The sequence below is a fragment of the Atractosteus spatula genome, chromosome 3 (assembly GCF_055471065.1).
Source record: "Atractosteus spatula isolate fAtrSpa1 chromosome 3, fAtrSpa1.hap1, whole genome shotgun sequence".
Classification (NCBI taxonomy): domain Eukaryota; kingdom Metazoa; phylum Chordata; class Actinopteri; order Semionotiformes; family Lepisosteidae; genus Atractosteus; species Atractosteus spatula.
This window is the reverse complement of record NC_142708.1, coordinates 13580294-13598994: the sequence shown is the minus strand read 5'-3', so window position 1 is coordinate 13598994 and position 18701 is coordinate 13580294. Positions and strand designations below refer to the sequence as shown.

Genomic DNA, 18701 nt, shown 5'->3' with positions numbered 1-18701 from the left:
AATGATGCTATTGTATGTCACTAGCACTATCTCACAGGATTAAACTTGTTTTTTTATGACTCAACATAAGCACCTACAAGGGATTTGCTAACTATCAGTTGTAATCCTGTATTACTGCCAATTATGTACAAACACAGCAGTGACTGGATGATTAACTGCCGTATTACTAATAGGAAGTTCTACTCTGGGAAAAGTTAAAGTCAAAGTTTCTGCTCAAAATTAAACAAAATCAAACACCCTTCCAAGTTACACATTCATTTTAGTTCACCTCAAATCTTAGAAGTTAGGTCTTAAACAGGGTAATGGGAAGAGGATCCAGGTTTAGGAGGAGAGATATGTATACATTAGATGACAGAATACAGTGGAACCAAGACAGAATATTTATACATGTCCACCAGGATTTATGTTAATGCACTGATAATGTTCTCTTAAAGTAACAGAAAACATGCACAGTCTACTAACTACAAAAATGGTATTATTCCATACAACACTTTAAACTCTAGAGATATAAAAGGGGGTAATGTAAGACAAAGACAAAGAGCTTCCCTGAATCTTTAAAACAACCTACAGGATCTGCGTATGCAAAAGTTATCCTTCTCCTATAAAAAACACATTTGTGACCAAGCTCTATAAATCAGTGTGGAACTTTAAATCGCCACAATTTATAATTCAGAACTTCACTCAAATTCCAATAATGACAACAATATTTGGGGTTTAACTCACCTGGCTGAGGAAGTGACAGTAATAGCTGAAGATCAGCTGTGACAAACACCCTCACTTAAGAGGAATGAGCCAGGGAGAAAATTCTGTAACAGTGAAGTTGGGGTGAAAATAGGGGTGCTAGAAAAGATGGGTGTAGAATTGTGAGCAGTCAAAGAGTATTTACTGTATACATGGGGGACTGGAAGTGCAACAATAGAATTTGACCTCCCAATCTCCTATTAAATAAAAACCATGTCAGAAGTTTGGTTAAAATCTATGACAAAACAAATCAACAAATGGAAATGGGTAGCATACATAATGTTTTGGCATTAACCCACCCCGCTGAGGAAATGACAGTGCTGGCTAAAGATCAGTTTTGGCACGACACCACATAAGGATCACTAAAAATTAAAGCAGATCTTGAACAGAGAGCTAAGAGTAAGTTGGTTCAAGTAAGAAGTTTCACAGAAATTGAATAGGACATTCATGTAGCATGGAATGAATGAAAAGCACATATGATTCAGTAGCTAGCTTGTTTGATTGAGTAGATTCAGACATGTAATATTTCTAAGAAATGAAGATGAAAAGAAGTGAAGTGAAGAAGAAAATAAGTGAAGATGAATGAGGTGAATGAGAAGCAGGTATGATGTGGGTTACAGAATCCAAGTAACAGATGGAAGCACTAGTAGCACTAGGAGACGTTGCTAGCTTGAGACTGGAAATCTGTGGTAGGCAGTGGAAGACAATGTGCTGACTCAGAAGAGTAACCTGACATGGAAGTAGGTAGAGAGCTACCGCGTCCTTAAATATTCTAGAACAGAATGGATGAGGAGATATGCCAATCAAAGCGCAGAATAGTAAAATATCAGTTACATTCGCAGAAGGAAGCACTGGGAAAAGGAAGAGTCGAGGGCCAACAGCACACCAGTCAGACACCAACTGATGAAAGGGGTAAAGGATGGGGGAAAACCCACTGCCACAGCCAAGGATGGTGAGGGCTGGGAACAAGGAGGTCTGGACCCAGTTCAGACAAACGCAAGGCAAAGTTCGGTGTCAGTGACTCGGTAGCCTCTTATTAGGACAGCTAAAAGAAAGACTGGGACATATTTTAAAATGCATAAATATTCCATTTTCATGTTAATGAAGAATTCGCAATTGGCTTTGGTGAATTTCAGAACGTTACTTGCCATATTCTAACCTTTCTCATTATTTACAAGCTGTAAATTTAAAAACATTTGTCCATGTTTGTATACCACACATTTTAGTAATGCACATTTTCCACACTAATTCAAATTGTAATCCAGAACATGGACAATATTCAGTCTGTTAAAAATACCTCCACTGCTGTTAGGAAACAAAAAAAAACATTCTGACATCAGAATAGGCCACAAGCTGTGCTTTCCCTGGAATAAAAGCTCTATTAGGTGAGATGCATTTCAGTAGACAACAGAAACATCTGGGTCAATGGCCTTGAACATACTAATATTATACATATTTAGCTAATAAGAAATAAGGAATAGTTATTAAAAGGAGGTAAGGAATAATACTGTATATCATGCATTGACATTCATTTTCTTCTTGTATATAGCAACATTTTAATATGTAAAGGACCAAACAAAACAGTATCTAGCTTCTAATCCTTTGGCAATTGTTGTTGCTCTTATTGTTAATGTTTTGGTATTGTTGTTGTTGTTTTTATTCAGTCTGAGTTATTTACAGCCACACAGATAAGAACTTCTAAGAACTTTGTATTTTAAGCTGTATTTTGAGCAGCCCCTGACAGATGACATGTTCAATGATTTTGTCTGCTCTACTTTTTCAGAAGTTTAGTGTTTTTTTTTCCATGTCTGTTTCACAGCATTATGATGATCAAACAACTGTATACATTTTCTGGTGTATGTATTTCTTAGGGAAAATTATTTCACTCTCACTGTTAAGGAAAGTAGTCACATTACAGACTGCATTTTTTCATGTTGTTTAGTAAGTACATTTCTTGGTAAACATAGAAAACATAAATGTAAAACCAGCAGGTAAAAAGAGTGAGGTTTAATTATATGGTCAGATTAAAATTAACTCTTTAAAATTGCATGTGGTGATGCAAAGTAATGATCCTGTCAGAGCAAAAATTAGTAACTATACAGATGCAGCCATTCAAAATGCGTGAGGTATTTCGCGGCATACCCCGGTGGGCGTGTCACAGTATCACGCGGTATGACGCAGTTAACGTGGTGTCACGTGGTTAACTATCCGGCGTCGCCTTGTAAAACCGCCAGGGGGAGCTTAACCTCTCATGTACAGCATTTGAGCCTTTAATTTTGAACTGTGTATTACAGCATGTTAATCATCAGTCATTAAAATGTTGGTTTATTTTAATGAAAGCAAGATTGCTCAGTTGGACAAAAGTACACAGCCTACCTTTATCATAAATATTTATGCATCAAAGCCTTTACTGAAGATATTACTAATAGTATTAATAATGGATGACTTTAGACAAGCTGTATACTCAAAGTATAATTTCTTTAGCACATTTGTACAAGCACTTGGAATCTGTCCAAGCCATACTTTGTCAGGCATTTTGTTTTACTTCAACGGGCATAAAAACTTCCTAGCTTTTAACAGGGCGTTTCATAATTTCTAACTACGAAAATGATTTAAAATGCGACACTTATCATTCAACTAGAGCTTAAAATATCACAAGGATCCTCAAGAGCACAGCAAAGAGTGTATTAAAAGACACTTGTATTTATCAACGCTTTCTTTTCCGTATACCAGATTTTATGGAACCACTTCAGAGGGGTGTCAGCCAGTCAGATTCCAGGATTCGGCACTTTAAAGGAAAAATACACACCGGTATTCCATTTCTCCCTAACGATTTTAAGCATCGAAGTATTTAACTAGCATGTGAAATAGCGTGTGAAAAAGTGGTAGTTTTAAGCTTTTCTGCTAATATAATATGGAATCGATATTGATTTAAATCGTGTTCTGATTTAAATCGCAAACGCGTGTTTAATTATATGTGTTTTTTAATCATAATCAGGCTAATGCAACATAAATTGATACAGTATCTTTGTCTTCTAAGCATCTTAATAAACTTTCAGCATAGCTTTCTACCCGTCAAGATTTATATTTCTTGGGATTTTGGGATCAAACGTGGAAGGATTAGATTATAATCGTTTTTATTTGTCAAATACGTGATTGTATTTCTGAATGTTATGTGACACCTACAGTAGTTCACTGCTTTAAATACATCGAATTAAGAAAGTTATGTGTAGCACTTTAGATCTTTTTTCTGAACCAGGGAAAATCTGATCATGTTTCTCTATAACAATAATAAAAAAAACTTTATTTTACATATCGCCTTTAAAAGTGGCATCTCAAAGCAATACAGTAGATCGAAAAACAGTTAAAAGGGACCAGATTAAATACCAGACAATCGCAAACGCATTTTCAATAAAATTATTTTATTCATTCAGCAGTTTGTGAGAGGAACATCCAGCAGGGAGAGACACACACACCGGTTTTCATTGACAAAATTGTTTTTTTTCAATTCCTTTTGTCTAACAGGAATGTTTTGTTTGTGGACAAACTGTTAGACAAGAGGAAAAGACCGCCTCCTCCTACGAAGCATTAATCGCGTATCTAAGGAAAATTGCAGTATACCTTTGTTCATGCACATCATTATACAGTACAGTATCTCAATTTGTATTTCGATAAAAAAAATCGTTTGCCCAGCCACTACTGTTGTTATTGTTTTTATCCTGTAAAGCGTTTTCTTTTTCTGCGTTTTCCATTTCCTTTTTCTGATCACTCGCTTTCTGGATACACATCTCACCTGTCCTGTTCTTTGTTTTCCTGGTTTGCTGATTATGCCTGCTGCGGTCCACTCCTACCCTCACACCTAAAGAATACTATTTTAAATTTCTTGGCGCAGTTCATTAACCCTTGTATGTGCTGTCCGCGCCCAAAATGCAATTAAAAAAAAGTAAAAAACCGCGCTCAAAATGCAATTTAGAGCTTAATAAGATACACTCCACAGGCAAAATTAAAGACAAAATTAAAGACGATTAAAATCTGTAATCTTTCCACTTGTACTGTGAGTCATCGGACAGTTTCTGCTTTGTGTAAGGATGGTGAGAAAGCTGTGTTCAATGTATTTAAGGGACTCAGAAGTAAAAGAAGATGCTTCATATTGCGTGACTAATTTTAAAAACCAAGTTATAAATGCAGACGCTCCCTCGGTGCCGCGCCGGGTGTAAATATCAAAGTATACATTCCCAACAAGAATTGTACCCATCTGTCAAACAAATAAAACACCTTGAATTGAATTGAGGGAGAGATGGGGGTAGTGGGACAGAGATACTGTAGACAGACTCAAGGCAAATAAGATACTTATGGGTACGCAGGCATTCACGACAGCAACATACGAAACGTTTGCACGTACTGTATAGTTAAGTTATTACTTGGTTTTCAAAGTGCAACGAAATACAATATTGTTGTTGCTGCTGTTCTGGTTGTTTTTATCCCGTAAAGCGTTTTGAGAAGCCACCTTTAAAGGCGATATATACTGTAAAACCACTGATTCTTATGGAATGTGCTCCGCAGGAGATTCAAATTTTTATTTATTTATTTTTTAATCGCGTATCTTAGGAAATCTCAGTATAACTTTGTTCATGAACAGTGGCATGTTACATTATCATTCGTTTTTTTAACAAGGCTCGCCAGCTAATGTGAATCGAAACCTGTCTTGCTAGCTTTTAAAGTCGTGCATGTGTAAACTGTACTAGAGGGCATGCAAGTTACTCTGCCCCTTTCAGCGGCAGGGAGTCCCTCTGCTGCAACACACAGCAGACAGAACGGGAGACTATTGCCTTTCATATCTGACACCAGTGAAGTAAAAGGGGTGTCTAAAGGGGTGATTTTAGACCACATTTTAGTTACTTTATTTTGTTTACTTTTAACATTTCTGTAATTTACAGTAGATGTCACAATAGAAGCCCGAAGCCTATTATACTCAGTCTAGCCTTGGATCCTCTGAGTCCCTTGACTCAGTTATTGCATATTAATTTCTTGAGATACGCGATTCCATATTATATTCCCTTTTAATCAAATTCTAAAAGTATGCTTGTTGACTCCGGTATCGCGTTACTTAAAGACTTCGATGCTTAAAATGTTTAGGGAGAAATGGAATACTGGTGTGTATGTTTTCTTTAAAGTACCGAGACCAGCCATATACTGAACGTTTAAGTTCCAAAATTAATATCGTTTATGGACTTCACACGCGTTGCAGTATGCTCCTATTCTTTTTATGCTCAGGCACTAAAATCTCCCTTCTGCTTTGTGTAAGGATGGTATCAAGAGCAATCTTAAGTGGTGAGAAAGCTGTGTTCAATGTATTTAAGGGACTCAAAAGTAAATGAAGATGCTTCATATTGCTTGACTAATTTTAAAAACCAAGTTATAAATGCAGACGCTCCCTCGGTGCCGCGCCGGGTGTAAATATCAAAGTATACATTCCCAACAAGAATTGTACCCATCTGTCATGCAAATAAAACACCTTGAATTGAATTGAGGGAGAGATGGGGGTAGTGGGACAGAGATACTGTAGACAGACTCAAGGCAAATAAGATACTTATGGGTACGCAGACATTCACGACAGCAACATACGAAACGTTTGCACGTACTGTATAGTTAAGTTATTACTTGGTTTTCAAAGTGCAACGAAATACAATATTGTTGTTGCTGCTGTTCTGGTTGTTTTTATCCCGTAAAGCGTTTTGAGAAGCCACCTTTAAAGGCGATATATACTGTAAAACCACTGATTCTTATGGAATGTGTTCCGCGGGAGATTCAAATTTTTATTTATTTATTTTTTAATCGCGTATCTTAGGAAATCTCAGTATAACTTTGTTCATGAACAGTGGCATGTTACATTATCATTCGTTTTTTTAACAAGGCTCGCCAGCTAATGTGAATCGAAACCTGTCTTGCTAGCTTTTAAAGTCGTGCATGTGTAAACTGTACTAGAGGGCATGCAAGTTACTCTGCCCCTTTCAGCGGCAGGGAGTCCCTCTGCTGCAACACACAGCAGACAGAACGGGAGACTATTGCCTTTCATATCTGACACCAGTGAAGTAAAAGGGGTGTCTAAAGGGGTGATTTTAGACCACATTTTAGTTACTTTATTTTGGTTACTTTTAACATTTCTGTAATTTACAGTAGATGTCACAATAGAAGCCCGAAGCCTATTATACTCAGTCTAGCCTTGGATCCTCTGAGTCCCTTGACTCAGTTATTGCATATTAATTTCTTGAGATACGCGATTCCATATTATATTCCCTTTTAATCAAATTCTAAAAGTATGCTTGTTGACTCCGGTATCGCGTTACTTAAAGACTTCGATGCTTAAAATGTTTAGGGAGAAATGGAATACTGGTGTGTATGTTTTCTTTAAAGTACCGAGACCAGCCATATACTGAACGTTTAAGTTCCAAAATTAATATCGTTTATGGACTTCACACGCGTTGCAGTATGCTCCTATTCTTTTTATGCTCAGGCACTAAAATCTCCCTTCTGCTTTGTGTAAGGATGGTATCAAGAGCAATCTTAAGTGGTGAGAAAGCTGTGTTCAATGTATTTAAGGGACTCAAAAGTAAAAGAAGATGCTTCATATTGCTTGACTAATTTTAAAAACCAAGTTATAAATGCAGACGCTCCCTCGGTGCGCTGCTCTGGTGCGCCGGCTGTTACACAGTGCCTGTCTGCCGTAAGCGTTACAATATACATACCCAACACTGCTTGTACCCATCTGTCATGCAAATAAAACACCTTGAATTGAATTGAATTGAGGGGAGAGGGGGGGAATACTAAAGCCAATACTGGCTCAATACCCTCAATGGGCTTTGACGTGCTAATGCGTTGGTTTAACAGTCCGGGTGTGGCAGGCTTCCAATGTCAACTCGACTCGATTGGAAGACAATGAACGTATTTTAGCCCTAAATGAATTAATAGCAAACATGGTTTACATAAAATACATTTTTCCAAGAAAGTTTATAATAATACGATCTATAGTTGAAATCTGAGCCTACTTTAAAAATAAAGGAAAAGCATTTTCAGAGAGTAATCATGCTGTGTTTATGTAGAAAAAGCGATTAGGTTTACGAGCAATCTAATTACCTATTCGCTTAAAACGCTATTAAAAATTTACTCTGTTGCACACACACACACAATAGAAGCAGGCACCGCTGTCAGAAGGGAAGATATGTTCAAAATATCGCAAATATCGATCATGTTGCGATATTTTGAAATATAAAAGTCAATTGATTGTCCATAATATCGCTATTCTATTTTTTCGAAGAAATGTTTGTTAAAAGAAAAGACCAGCACCAGCTGGATTCGAAAACACAACCTGTCAGCTGGTAGTCACGTCTACAAGACAGCTCACATGAACAGGCAGGCGAAACAGCCCTACACAGCCCTGTCGCAGCACACGAATACCATTATTAAATTCTTTAGATACGCGATTCCATATTATATTCCCTTTTAATCAAATTCTAAAAGTATGCTTGTTGACTCCGGTATCGCGTTAGTTAAAGACTTCGAAGCTTAAAATGTTTAGGGAGAAATGGAATACTGGTGTGTATTTTTTTCTTTAAAGTACCAAGACCAGCTATACACTGTATGTTTATGTTCCAAAATTAATATCGTTTATGACCTTCACACGCGTTACAGTATGCTCCTATTCTTTTTATGCTCAGCTACTAAGATTTCCCTTCAGTGGTAAAATTCAATACCTACAACGGGCACAGCAAAGACGTTTACTGTCTTTCTACGACAGACCAACGGACCACGAGTGCCCCTGTCGGTCAACCAATCACGTACTGCGGTGCCCCGCGTCATCTTGCGTCATACTGAGCGACGTCACCTGCGGTACGTGTCTGTAACGCGCACTTTGAATGGCTGCATCTGTAGTCTTTTTTTCCATTGCATCATACTGAAGTCAGGCTTAATGTTATTTGAGTTCTTACCCTTTTTTTCTTTCAAAGAGCTGCTCAAGATGCATATAACAGAAAGTAGTTTTGGCCTAAGTAAAAATCACATGTGCCAACATAAGATAAGTGCACTATAAGGTTTAATAGGCACGTGTTATGTAGGTGTCTTAAGAATACCTACTGTACTAAGTACACAAACTGCAAGTTGAATGTACAATGTATATCAATATCACTGTTTTTGTCTTTTACTGTGACAATACCATAATGTTTTCTTCTGTTTGACTAACTTATAGTTTTAGTTTGGGTTAATAGGATTATTTCTTCTTATTTTAATTGTATTAGTTCCATCACCTATTATTTAGCACAATAAATAGAATTTATTCTACAAACAGAATGTTTTGTTTTACAGCACTTCAGAGAAGTTTTGGGCACAATAGGGAGCAGCGATGAGGGCTTTGGACTCTTGCTTAAGAGTTCAAATTCCAGGGACCAAGCAAGATCCTTAAGCAAGGTACTTCAGTTAGACAGCTCCAGTAAATTCACTGCTGTATACATGAGGACTCCATGCTGAAAAGAGAAGAAAAGAAACACAACGTTTGGGCTGTGGAGCCTGCTTCGGGTGTGAAACGTTGTGTTTATTTTCTTCTCTTTTCAGCATGGAATAAACCTTTAATTGTTCCTTTGCAGCCTATGCATGCTGATGCAGTTACCTACTTGAACTAAATGGGTACTCTCTCAGGTCATTACTGAAAATCAGAATTACTTCTCAATTGACCTGAATCTGGGTTAAATAAAGGATTAAATAGTTTTGTTTTTAATTGACTTAAAATTCTTACCTTTTTGTTACTTAAAAGTTTGCAAAAAGTCTTAACCTCTATACTGCTCAAGTCCTATACTGAGAAATATAATTAAATAGTTTGAGCACATTTACATTGTAATTAGATCACAGAACAGTTGTTCCCTTGAGGAATCTCTTGCAAATACACACAAAAAATACTGGCTCCTAGCGCTGGTACTTCCTCCTCATTTTTTGTCTTAAAACCTTTCTATTCATCACTCTAGGGAATTTCAGACCTTGAAATGTACTCTTAGTATGGAGACTGTTAATGCAGTTTGCGGCTTTTGTTTGAACGGAAAGACTTACCCCATTCTTTGGATAAGCTATCCATCCCAGGTCACCCATTACAGTTCGAGAGTCCAATAAATTCACTGCAAAAGTATAGAGGTAAAACAATCTGTCAGCAATTACATCAAAGTACCTGTTTAAGAAATGTCTTAGTGTCACTGAAAAAGGCAGTAGCTGCTCCTGACTTTTCTTGTAATCATAAGGTCTATCAAAAATATGTAAATAAACTGGTAACTACATAAAAGTCAGAATACACTTATAGTTTCTATTTTATTCATTATAATTCAGAAATGCACAATACAAATATTATGTTATCACTTGTATACAATAAATTGCTGTTCAAATCTTGTAATACCCAGTTTTTCAATTCAGCATTTTGTAACTTTGTAAGGAAACTATATTATTGAAGTACTTAACAATTCAGGAATATAAATAAATGTGTTATTATTGTTTTGCACAGCTAGCAAAAAATCTATTAAGGATTCTGTAATGATATCAAGAATAAAAGCAAGTCCCCGTTTTTAACAGTTTTATTAGGAAATCCCACTAGTATATTAAGTGCAAAAAAAAATCTACAGTACATGAATATCATTCTTGAGATTTTCTATAACTCTGCAATCTCTTTTGTTTCTAAGCTTAAATGTATTTGAAAATTTTATACTTTAGAGAAAACACATTAGAATGTCAGAATACTGTACTATGTAGAATGCATGGATTTCATTTAAAAATAAATAATATCTCTGGAGGCAACATATTACCAAGTAATTATCAGTTTCATTAACAAAAACAGTAACAGTTACATATTGTAAATAAAATGATACATTTCATATAAAGAATATACAGTATTAATACATATAGTATATACTGTATAATGAAATATACTGCTTTGCTCCTGCCATTATTTTGCTTACTCAGCAAAGTTTGGAAAAGAAAAATTCCCCTTTGGGGCTCACACTTGAAAATGACAATCTTTAGATGACAATACTCGAGAAAAGAATTATTCTACTTAAGACTGTTCCCAATTGGAATTGGAATTGAGCACTTGCCCACATAAAATTCCCTACAATTTTTAGTATTATGTTCTTTAAAAAAAAGTATTATGTTCTTTAAAAATCCCCTGAAATGTTTTGTTTTCAGTAGAAATTATTACAAATCTCAGATGACCTCCATACCCCTTTGAATAAAGATGGTTTGATTATACCAATATTAATTCATTAATGTGAAAATGTTTTTGGTGTAAGAAAAAAGAAGTTTCATTTCTACAGTAATCCTGTCTCCCCAGTGTTCTGACTTTTTTTTGTTGGAAAGGTTTGCATTCAAACATAAGCCTCACAATGTTGCATATTGTATGCTGTACTGTATATAACACCTTTTGAGACAGATGGTTCACTTACCATACGAGGCTAACCACAAAAAGGAACAAGCAATAGGTTTATTCCATGCTGAAAAAAAGAAGAAAGAAAACAAAACGTTTTGGCTGTGGAGCCTTCTTCATGAAGGCTCCATGGCCGAAACGTTGTGTTTCCATGCTTTTTTTCAGCATGGAATAAACCTATTACTTGTTCCTTTGCAGCCTACGCATGCTGACACAGCTACCCACCTGAGCTACTATAACCCAAAAAAGTGTGAACATGGCTATTTGTTAAAGCTCCACTATCTAAAATGTTAAATGTCTGGCCTTCTTTGTTGTTTTAATTGTAAAATCATGCTCACCATGTTTAAGTCTACTCTTAGACCACTTTATATTGATTACAGTTAATTCTCATCATCTACAGATAAACTTTCTAAACTGTTTCTGGTAATTACAGACTTCTGGGTGCACTGTATTTAAGAGGGCAAAGAAAAAAATAACAAAAACTAAAAACTACATAGAGTATGCCATCAGTAGCACAATATAAGCCTTATACAGAAGTTAAATTCAACATAATTTCCTCTAATTAACTCCAATCAAAATTACTTAATTTTTACAAAATATAAATTAGTACAAAATGGACAATAAAATTTATCAGCTGGGAGTCTAGTTACCCTAATAAGCCTAATAATGGATAACTATTACCCTTTACTCTTTCTGAAAAATACTTGATTAATCTTTCAGCAGACAGAAACAGAAAAACTACAAAAACAAAAATATACTGTATGTTGCACTATTTTTCTCATTGGCCGCTAATTAGAATATTGCAGTAAACCTGAATGCACGACATTCAGAAAAAATAAGAATTCATAAATGTCTAATGTCACATTATTTTATAGTTGTTATATTTAAAATTATCCTTGGTGTGTGTCATTCAAAATATATTTGTTTGTGTAATAATTTGTGCTGACTGTACATCTACGTGCAACTATACATAGTGAAACAGAAAATGTACTGGAAGCCCTTTCAAGAGTAATTTCCCAGACTATCATGTCAAATTACACAATTCTTTTTTTAAGTCATATGCTATTTCACCCTTGCATGTTTAAACCAAATGCAGTGGAAGGATTAAGTCTCGCTTGACTCACAATTATAAAATAAGTGCTTGAGGGGATAAATTAAATAAAAGTGTAATATGGTGTACTCCATGTACAGTACTTATTTTAGTAAAGTGTTATGAGTCATTTCAAAGAGTATATCCTTGTCAAACAGTTCAATTGCTACAAACTCCTCGCTGTGGCAATTACACTAATTAAAATATTTCAGATTAGGGGCACTTGTGTAAGTGCATCAAGGTTCACTACAATAATTAGACAGAAATAAGACTAATGAAGGGAAAAATATGGAATCACGGGGATAAACTTTAGAATTCTGTAAAGATTAAGTCCTTTCAATCTAACAAAAGACAACAAGAGTTTCCTCATATCTAGGATACAGCCAACAAATGCTAAACCAACATTATCCAACGCTTGTCATGCACAGCCTCATTTCAGCAGATTTTGTAGGTCACCACTTCATCACCCAATATCTAAAGGCTTGGAACATGTTAATTGTGACCAATTAAGAAGGCAATTTGTTAAACTACGTAATTCAGAGATCATGTGGGACCAAACTCTGAGTACTTCACCCTTTAAAGACGAAACGTCTGTGAATTAAACAGATCACCGGTTTAACTGATCAATAATTTACAGGTGTCGCTAATCTTTAGAAACTGAAGATGTGTATGACTAACTGGATTGGGGCTCTCCAAGACCAAGGTTGAAAAACCCTACAGTAAATTATTGCTGACTATTAATCAATGTTTTTTTTTGTTCATCTGGAAAACACTTTACAGCGTTGTCATAAAAATATTCCAGTTGTGTCTTCTTTTGACACAGGACAACTTCTTTTATGTGATGCAAATAAAGGCAATAAATAAACATACAGTCCATGGCTGCTCATGAGAATTCTGAAAGCAACAAAAGGATTTGAGAAAAGTTATGCCAAATAAACAAAAATGGACAATGGTATTGTGATACTTCTTTTGGTATGGAGTGATGGTTAAAATGCTGCTTTGTCGGTAGTCAGTAACACAGGGGTAGCTACTCAACATTGTCTGGTGCGATTTTTATTGCTGGTGATTGAAAATATATTGGTGCTTAAGTCTCATGATCCTATAGCATACTGTAGCTCTTTCAGTTGTTGCCAGGCAAAAATCTGTGAGTTGTAGTGACGTTGCACATAATTTAAGTGTAAGAAAAAGATATACACCATCCTTTTTGATGTACCAATGTGGTTCCTGTGCCATCAGCAATACACATGAATTATTCATACCTCGTCACAATTTCACAACAGCTGCATGTACACCCAGTTAATATATATTACGACAGGAGCTGGCAGTTATTCAGCTGAAGCTGTGTTACAATGCTTTTATTTCCCTGCCTATGCATTAATTAAACATTTGTATAAAATATTGCCGGCACTATGTAAGTTAGGACTTCAGAATAGACATTTTTAATAACAATGATAAATAAACACCTTTCTTTGATTAAATATCAAGACTGACAAAGACATTATGCACATAAATTATGACAGAACTAACATAGGATGATTCTACAATACATTACACTGTGTTCTTCTCTGTCCTCAATTCCAGTAAAAATTGAAATTGTTTTGGTTTATCTTACTTTTATCTTTTACTACTGTACTTTCAGATATACTGTACAAGTACATGTAAATTACATTTGGGATCTGTGTAATCAGTGTAACTTTTTATGGTTAGTAAAAGGAAGTTATTTAATTAAAACAGTGCGGTACAAATAAGCCAAACTCAATTAAGATAGAGCAGACAGGGGATACTATAAAACTGTGCTTTGGTGATATCATTATCACATAACCTGCATGTAATCAATCAAGTTATTGAAAATCTGCCTTGAGTAATTCAGCGGTTACAGAAATGACTTCTTCATCCACTGGCAACTCTAATAGTTCCATTTATTTTTGAAAAAGCGCTTTATCTCAAACTCAAACTAATGCCAGAATAATACCTTTATTTATTATCAGCGCACTACTTTTTATCAGATAAATCAATAACTATGTGAAAACCTTCAGGCTAAAATAGAAAGAGTTAAAGATCATTTTAAGTTGTTTTTTTTCCCTTCCTCTAACATTATCAGAAATAAGGGACATTCAAATTTATGTTAGGGTATACGTTTAAAAAAAATGTACAAAGCTAGTATGCAATGTCCTTTCTTAATGGTGAGACCCCTTTCAGGATTCTCCCAGACAAGCAGCCCAGTGGAGAACAGAGCTCTGTTGTGTGTTTGTGTGCAGTAAAGCGACTGTGTTTTTTGCTTCTTTTGGTATTTTATAACTAAAATAACTACAAAATGCATGCAAGTTTGAAACACTGCCCTGTCATTACCTATACCCTGACACAGATACAGTATAGTGAAATTGTCCAGTTTTCCAGTTGTCCAGAAATTGTCCAGTTTTCCCAAAACACCTCCATGCACTAAGATACAAAGCCACTACCCGCTTCATCTTGTGATGCTGTGTCCTATACAGTATGTGGCATGCACAGCTCTTGAACAAATTGGGTTCAATGATTGTTTCTCAAGTATTTTTCCAGAATCATTTCCATTACTGACATCACAGGACAATTTAACATTATGGGCTGCCCTTGGGGTTATCCATCACTTTAACAGACCAAATAAGTCTGTTTATACATACAGTACCTTGTCAGGGCTACTAATTTTAATGTGACAGGGTTCACTAGTTGTGGTTAAATTGTCTCACTCTTAACTCAAGATTTTGCTGCACTAGGATCATAATTTAAAACAGGCTTATTCATGTCAAATTAACAAGCCACACTTTGTAGGTACAGGGTTTACTATAAGGCTTTTTCAACTGTCCAGAAAACTATCTATTCACTGAGGTTTCCAATTCACTATAAAGGCCGATTTGCTGACTCCAAAATGCATCCGTGTAGAAAAAAGTAACTGACATTTCATTTGGCAGACACTATAGCGGTTGGCATGATTACTTTGGTATCAAAGCTCTTTTTTGTGATTTTGTGACTGACAGTGTGAACCTTTTTTTTAAGTCAGAGTGTGTAAAGATGCAGTAGTTTGTAAAACACCCCGTTGTTAGAGAGGACAAGTTCACAGAGCTATTCCAACACTAATATATTTGTTCCGAAAAGTATTTCAGACAAATTTCACAAAAAAAGACTTCAAACTTTCTCCATACTTCAGTGAACACCAACAAAACATGGTCTTGTTAAAAAGCTACAGTAGCTGAATCTAACAAAAAAGTCTTACTTTTCTTCTGTTTTTAAACACAGCTGTTAAACTTGCTGTTCATGTGAAAGTTTCCTCCCACACATTGTTAAACAATACAGCACTGAATATCACTCACTGTGTGTATATTTAAATGTAAAACCAATTTAGCTGACATAAACACAGCAATAATTGGCTACCTTTTGTTCAATTGCTTTTTGTATAGCTATTGATCTGTAAATACGGATTACAACTTAAATACACTGAACAATTTTGCAGCTCAACTTTAAATGTCTCTGTTGTGATATTTCATGGTTAAATATCCCAGTGGGTATATACATGACAGGAAAAAGGACGCTGTTTATCTTTTTCAATCTCCAGTGGCAATTATATTTCAAAACACTGCCAAAAAATGCCAACTGAGAAAGAGAAAATGTCTAGTTAAAGAGTAACAGTTCCCTCTTTAGATAATGAAAACCGAAGTCCTTGAGAATGTATTTTGTCAGAAACAATTTTCTTTTTATGGAAATGAAACAGGTTAGAATCATCTTCTATTTGCCAATCAATTGTGGTACAATCATTTTTCAGATAAAAGCTATCAATTATATTCAGATTGCATAATTTGAAATGTTTTCTAAAAAAGCACAAACATCCAGTTATACAAGCAGTTCTGGCATAACCTGAGGGATATGTTTAGAAATATCTTCAAAATCTTGGAGACAGTATTAACATTTCTGTAAGGAATCACTAAAGAAATATATGTGTACAGATTGTGCTTTGAAAAAAAAAACTAATTGTATCTGTAAAAATGCATACTTAAGTGCAATGATATTCAAAAAAGAAAAAAAAATGAAAAAACTTAGCTATGCAACAATTTAGCTACAGCACTTAGATTAAATTTAATCTTAGAAATTATTCATTTAGATTTCAAAAATAACCTTACTGGAATGGCCGCACAAATCTTAGTTGCATATTTAATAAATTAACAAACAATGTATCCTGCAGTTTTTATATAGCTCTTTCTCCTCAGCTTTTTTAAAACCTTTATATTGCATTCATTATAATGATTTAAAATTATTCTGGAATTTCACTGCTATTGAAAATTTATTATTATTCTGGATCAATAGGCAAATTAGTTGGCTTTGAAATATGCATATTTACTCTAATTCTTTCTATATCATAATTCCATATTCTATGCACATATTCCAAACTGTCTGATCAGCCTGAATTTGTCATAAAGACTTTTTGAAAGTTATTATTAAAGTTTTCTATTGCTCATAAACAGTAGGCATGGCAGAATATTAATTTCCTAGAACCCTATTTGTTTTTGTTGCTTGATTTTAAGGATTTAGCCCTTTACAACAGTGTTTATACTTATTTCTAAACAGTGCCCAAAAATGATTCCCATACAGTAAATAGACAGTCACACTAAAAATGTTTATTTTTGCAGAACAAAGGGCAAAAAGTCAGTGGTTTCAGACAGAAAATTGTCTTTGATATTTCAAATGTTGCAAATGGAAATGAGGTATTTTACTGTAAATCTTTGAAAACATGGGTAATATATTTCAAATAGCCTGCTGGGAGACATATTTACAGTAGAATACAGGACAGTCACTGATTTACGGTTGATTTTTCAATTGATTCAATCAACTTGAATCAATTCCCATGCATAAATATCACTACAGCAAAATCAGAACAATTACCCCCAAAATAAACCAACAGAAGTCCATGGTAAACTCTTGAGATGTTATTAACATTAATACAATTTTTGTCACTATTTTAAGGCTACTACAGTACAGTATATACCCATACACGATTTTAAGAATAATGCTGTTATTTTGCATAGTAATGTACGTACTGTACGAGTATATTATAGTTTTATCTTACTTTAATAAAAACCTCCCATCATATTAAATACTTATCACGTGTGAACGAAGTAATCGAGCTTTTATGGTGCCTGTTACCATATTACCTCCCACATCAAAAAGAAGCTTTCAATAACAAGTAGATAAGAAACAATGAAAAGCATCCATTCAAAATACATTAGAAACATTAAACTTCCTGTAAACATGTTATTTGATGTGACGATTTAACGTAAAACACTTTTATGTTTAAGTTATTTTGTCTTTATGTATGAGATAATAACTTTTGTACAAATTAATCGCTATCAAATTATAAACAAACCGTTGAGAAATAAAACTGACAATTCAAGACTTTTATAGAGATTGTGGCAAGCGTTCTATTCAACTGTAACAAAACTGTGGTGAAGACAGTATTAACCTGAGTTTACGAACATCAGATGTATTGATAGTATTCTGTAACTGTCTTAATAGATCCGCATTTGAGAAAAACTCATTGGCCTAGAAATTCGGTCAGCGAAAAAAACATGAAAGTGTTAATCATGTATTAATATACATTCGGAATGAGAGAAGGTGTTGTTTAAACAAATTCATGCAACCTATACTTCATACGTTTGCCACTTTAATTATTCTATTCAAATAACGCAGTCCCGCGAATATTAGCAGCGTGTTAAAACCAAAACTTTAATTGTTGACATAATTCGTACATTCTGGGTTATTTCACACTTATATATCGAGCAAGGAAAAATCAGTTCCTGAAGATCAGAAAGATACTTTCCATTCACAGTCAATTTTTTGTACTGAAAATGCAAAACTAGAATATACCGTCCGTTGACAGCTGGTATGAAATCAGGACACCTGTGCTGACGCTTTGCAAGAGTGAACAGCCTTCTTATTTTAATCATTTCATTTTTTATATGTATGTTATGCAGGATAGATTCAACATAAATGTACATTGTAATGACGTAAAAATATTTTACATTAGAACGGGTAAATTTGGGCGAAATATATGATCCAAATCAAATGACTGTGCTGAGGTTTCAATTGTAAAATAAAATACCGATAGGTATAATCTGATTTTTGAAACAACGCATTAACTAATGTTACACAGGAACTTTTTTCGAAATACAGATTTTAACGCGTTGGCTATGTACATGTACAGTACTGTATACACCATCATTAAGCTATTTGCTACATATAAATACAAGAAAAAGTTGTAACCCCTCATGAGAGAACATTCGTATTGTGGTGTAATAACTTGTTACTGTTTTAGTTTAGATTTTAAAATGTTATACTCCAGCTATGAACAAGTATGATGGCATCTTTATACATTTGTGACATATAGATTCATCAGTA

At 34.8% G+C, this 18701-nt stretch overlaps 1 protein-coding gene across 1 annotated transcript in view; it reads right to left on the bottom strand.

Annotated features, from left to right (window-relative positions):
* The window catches only part of LOC148837441 (ephrin type-A receptor 5-like), a 42744-nt gene that overhangs the window by 14412 nt on the left and 9631 nt on the right, over window positions 1–18701 (bottom strand). The window lies entirely within an intron of this gene.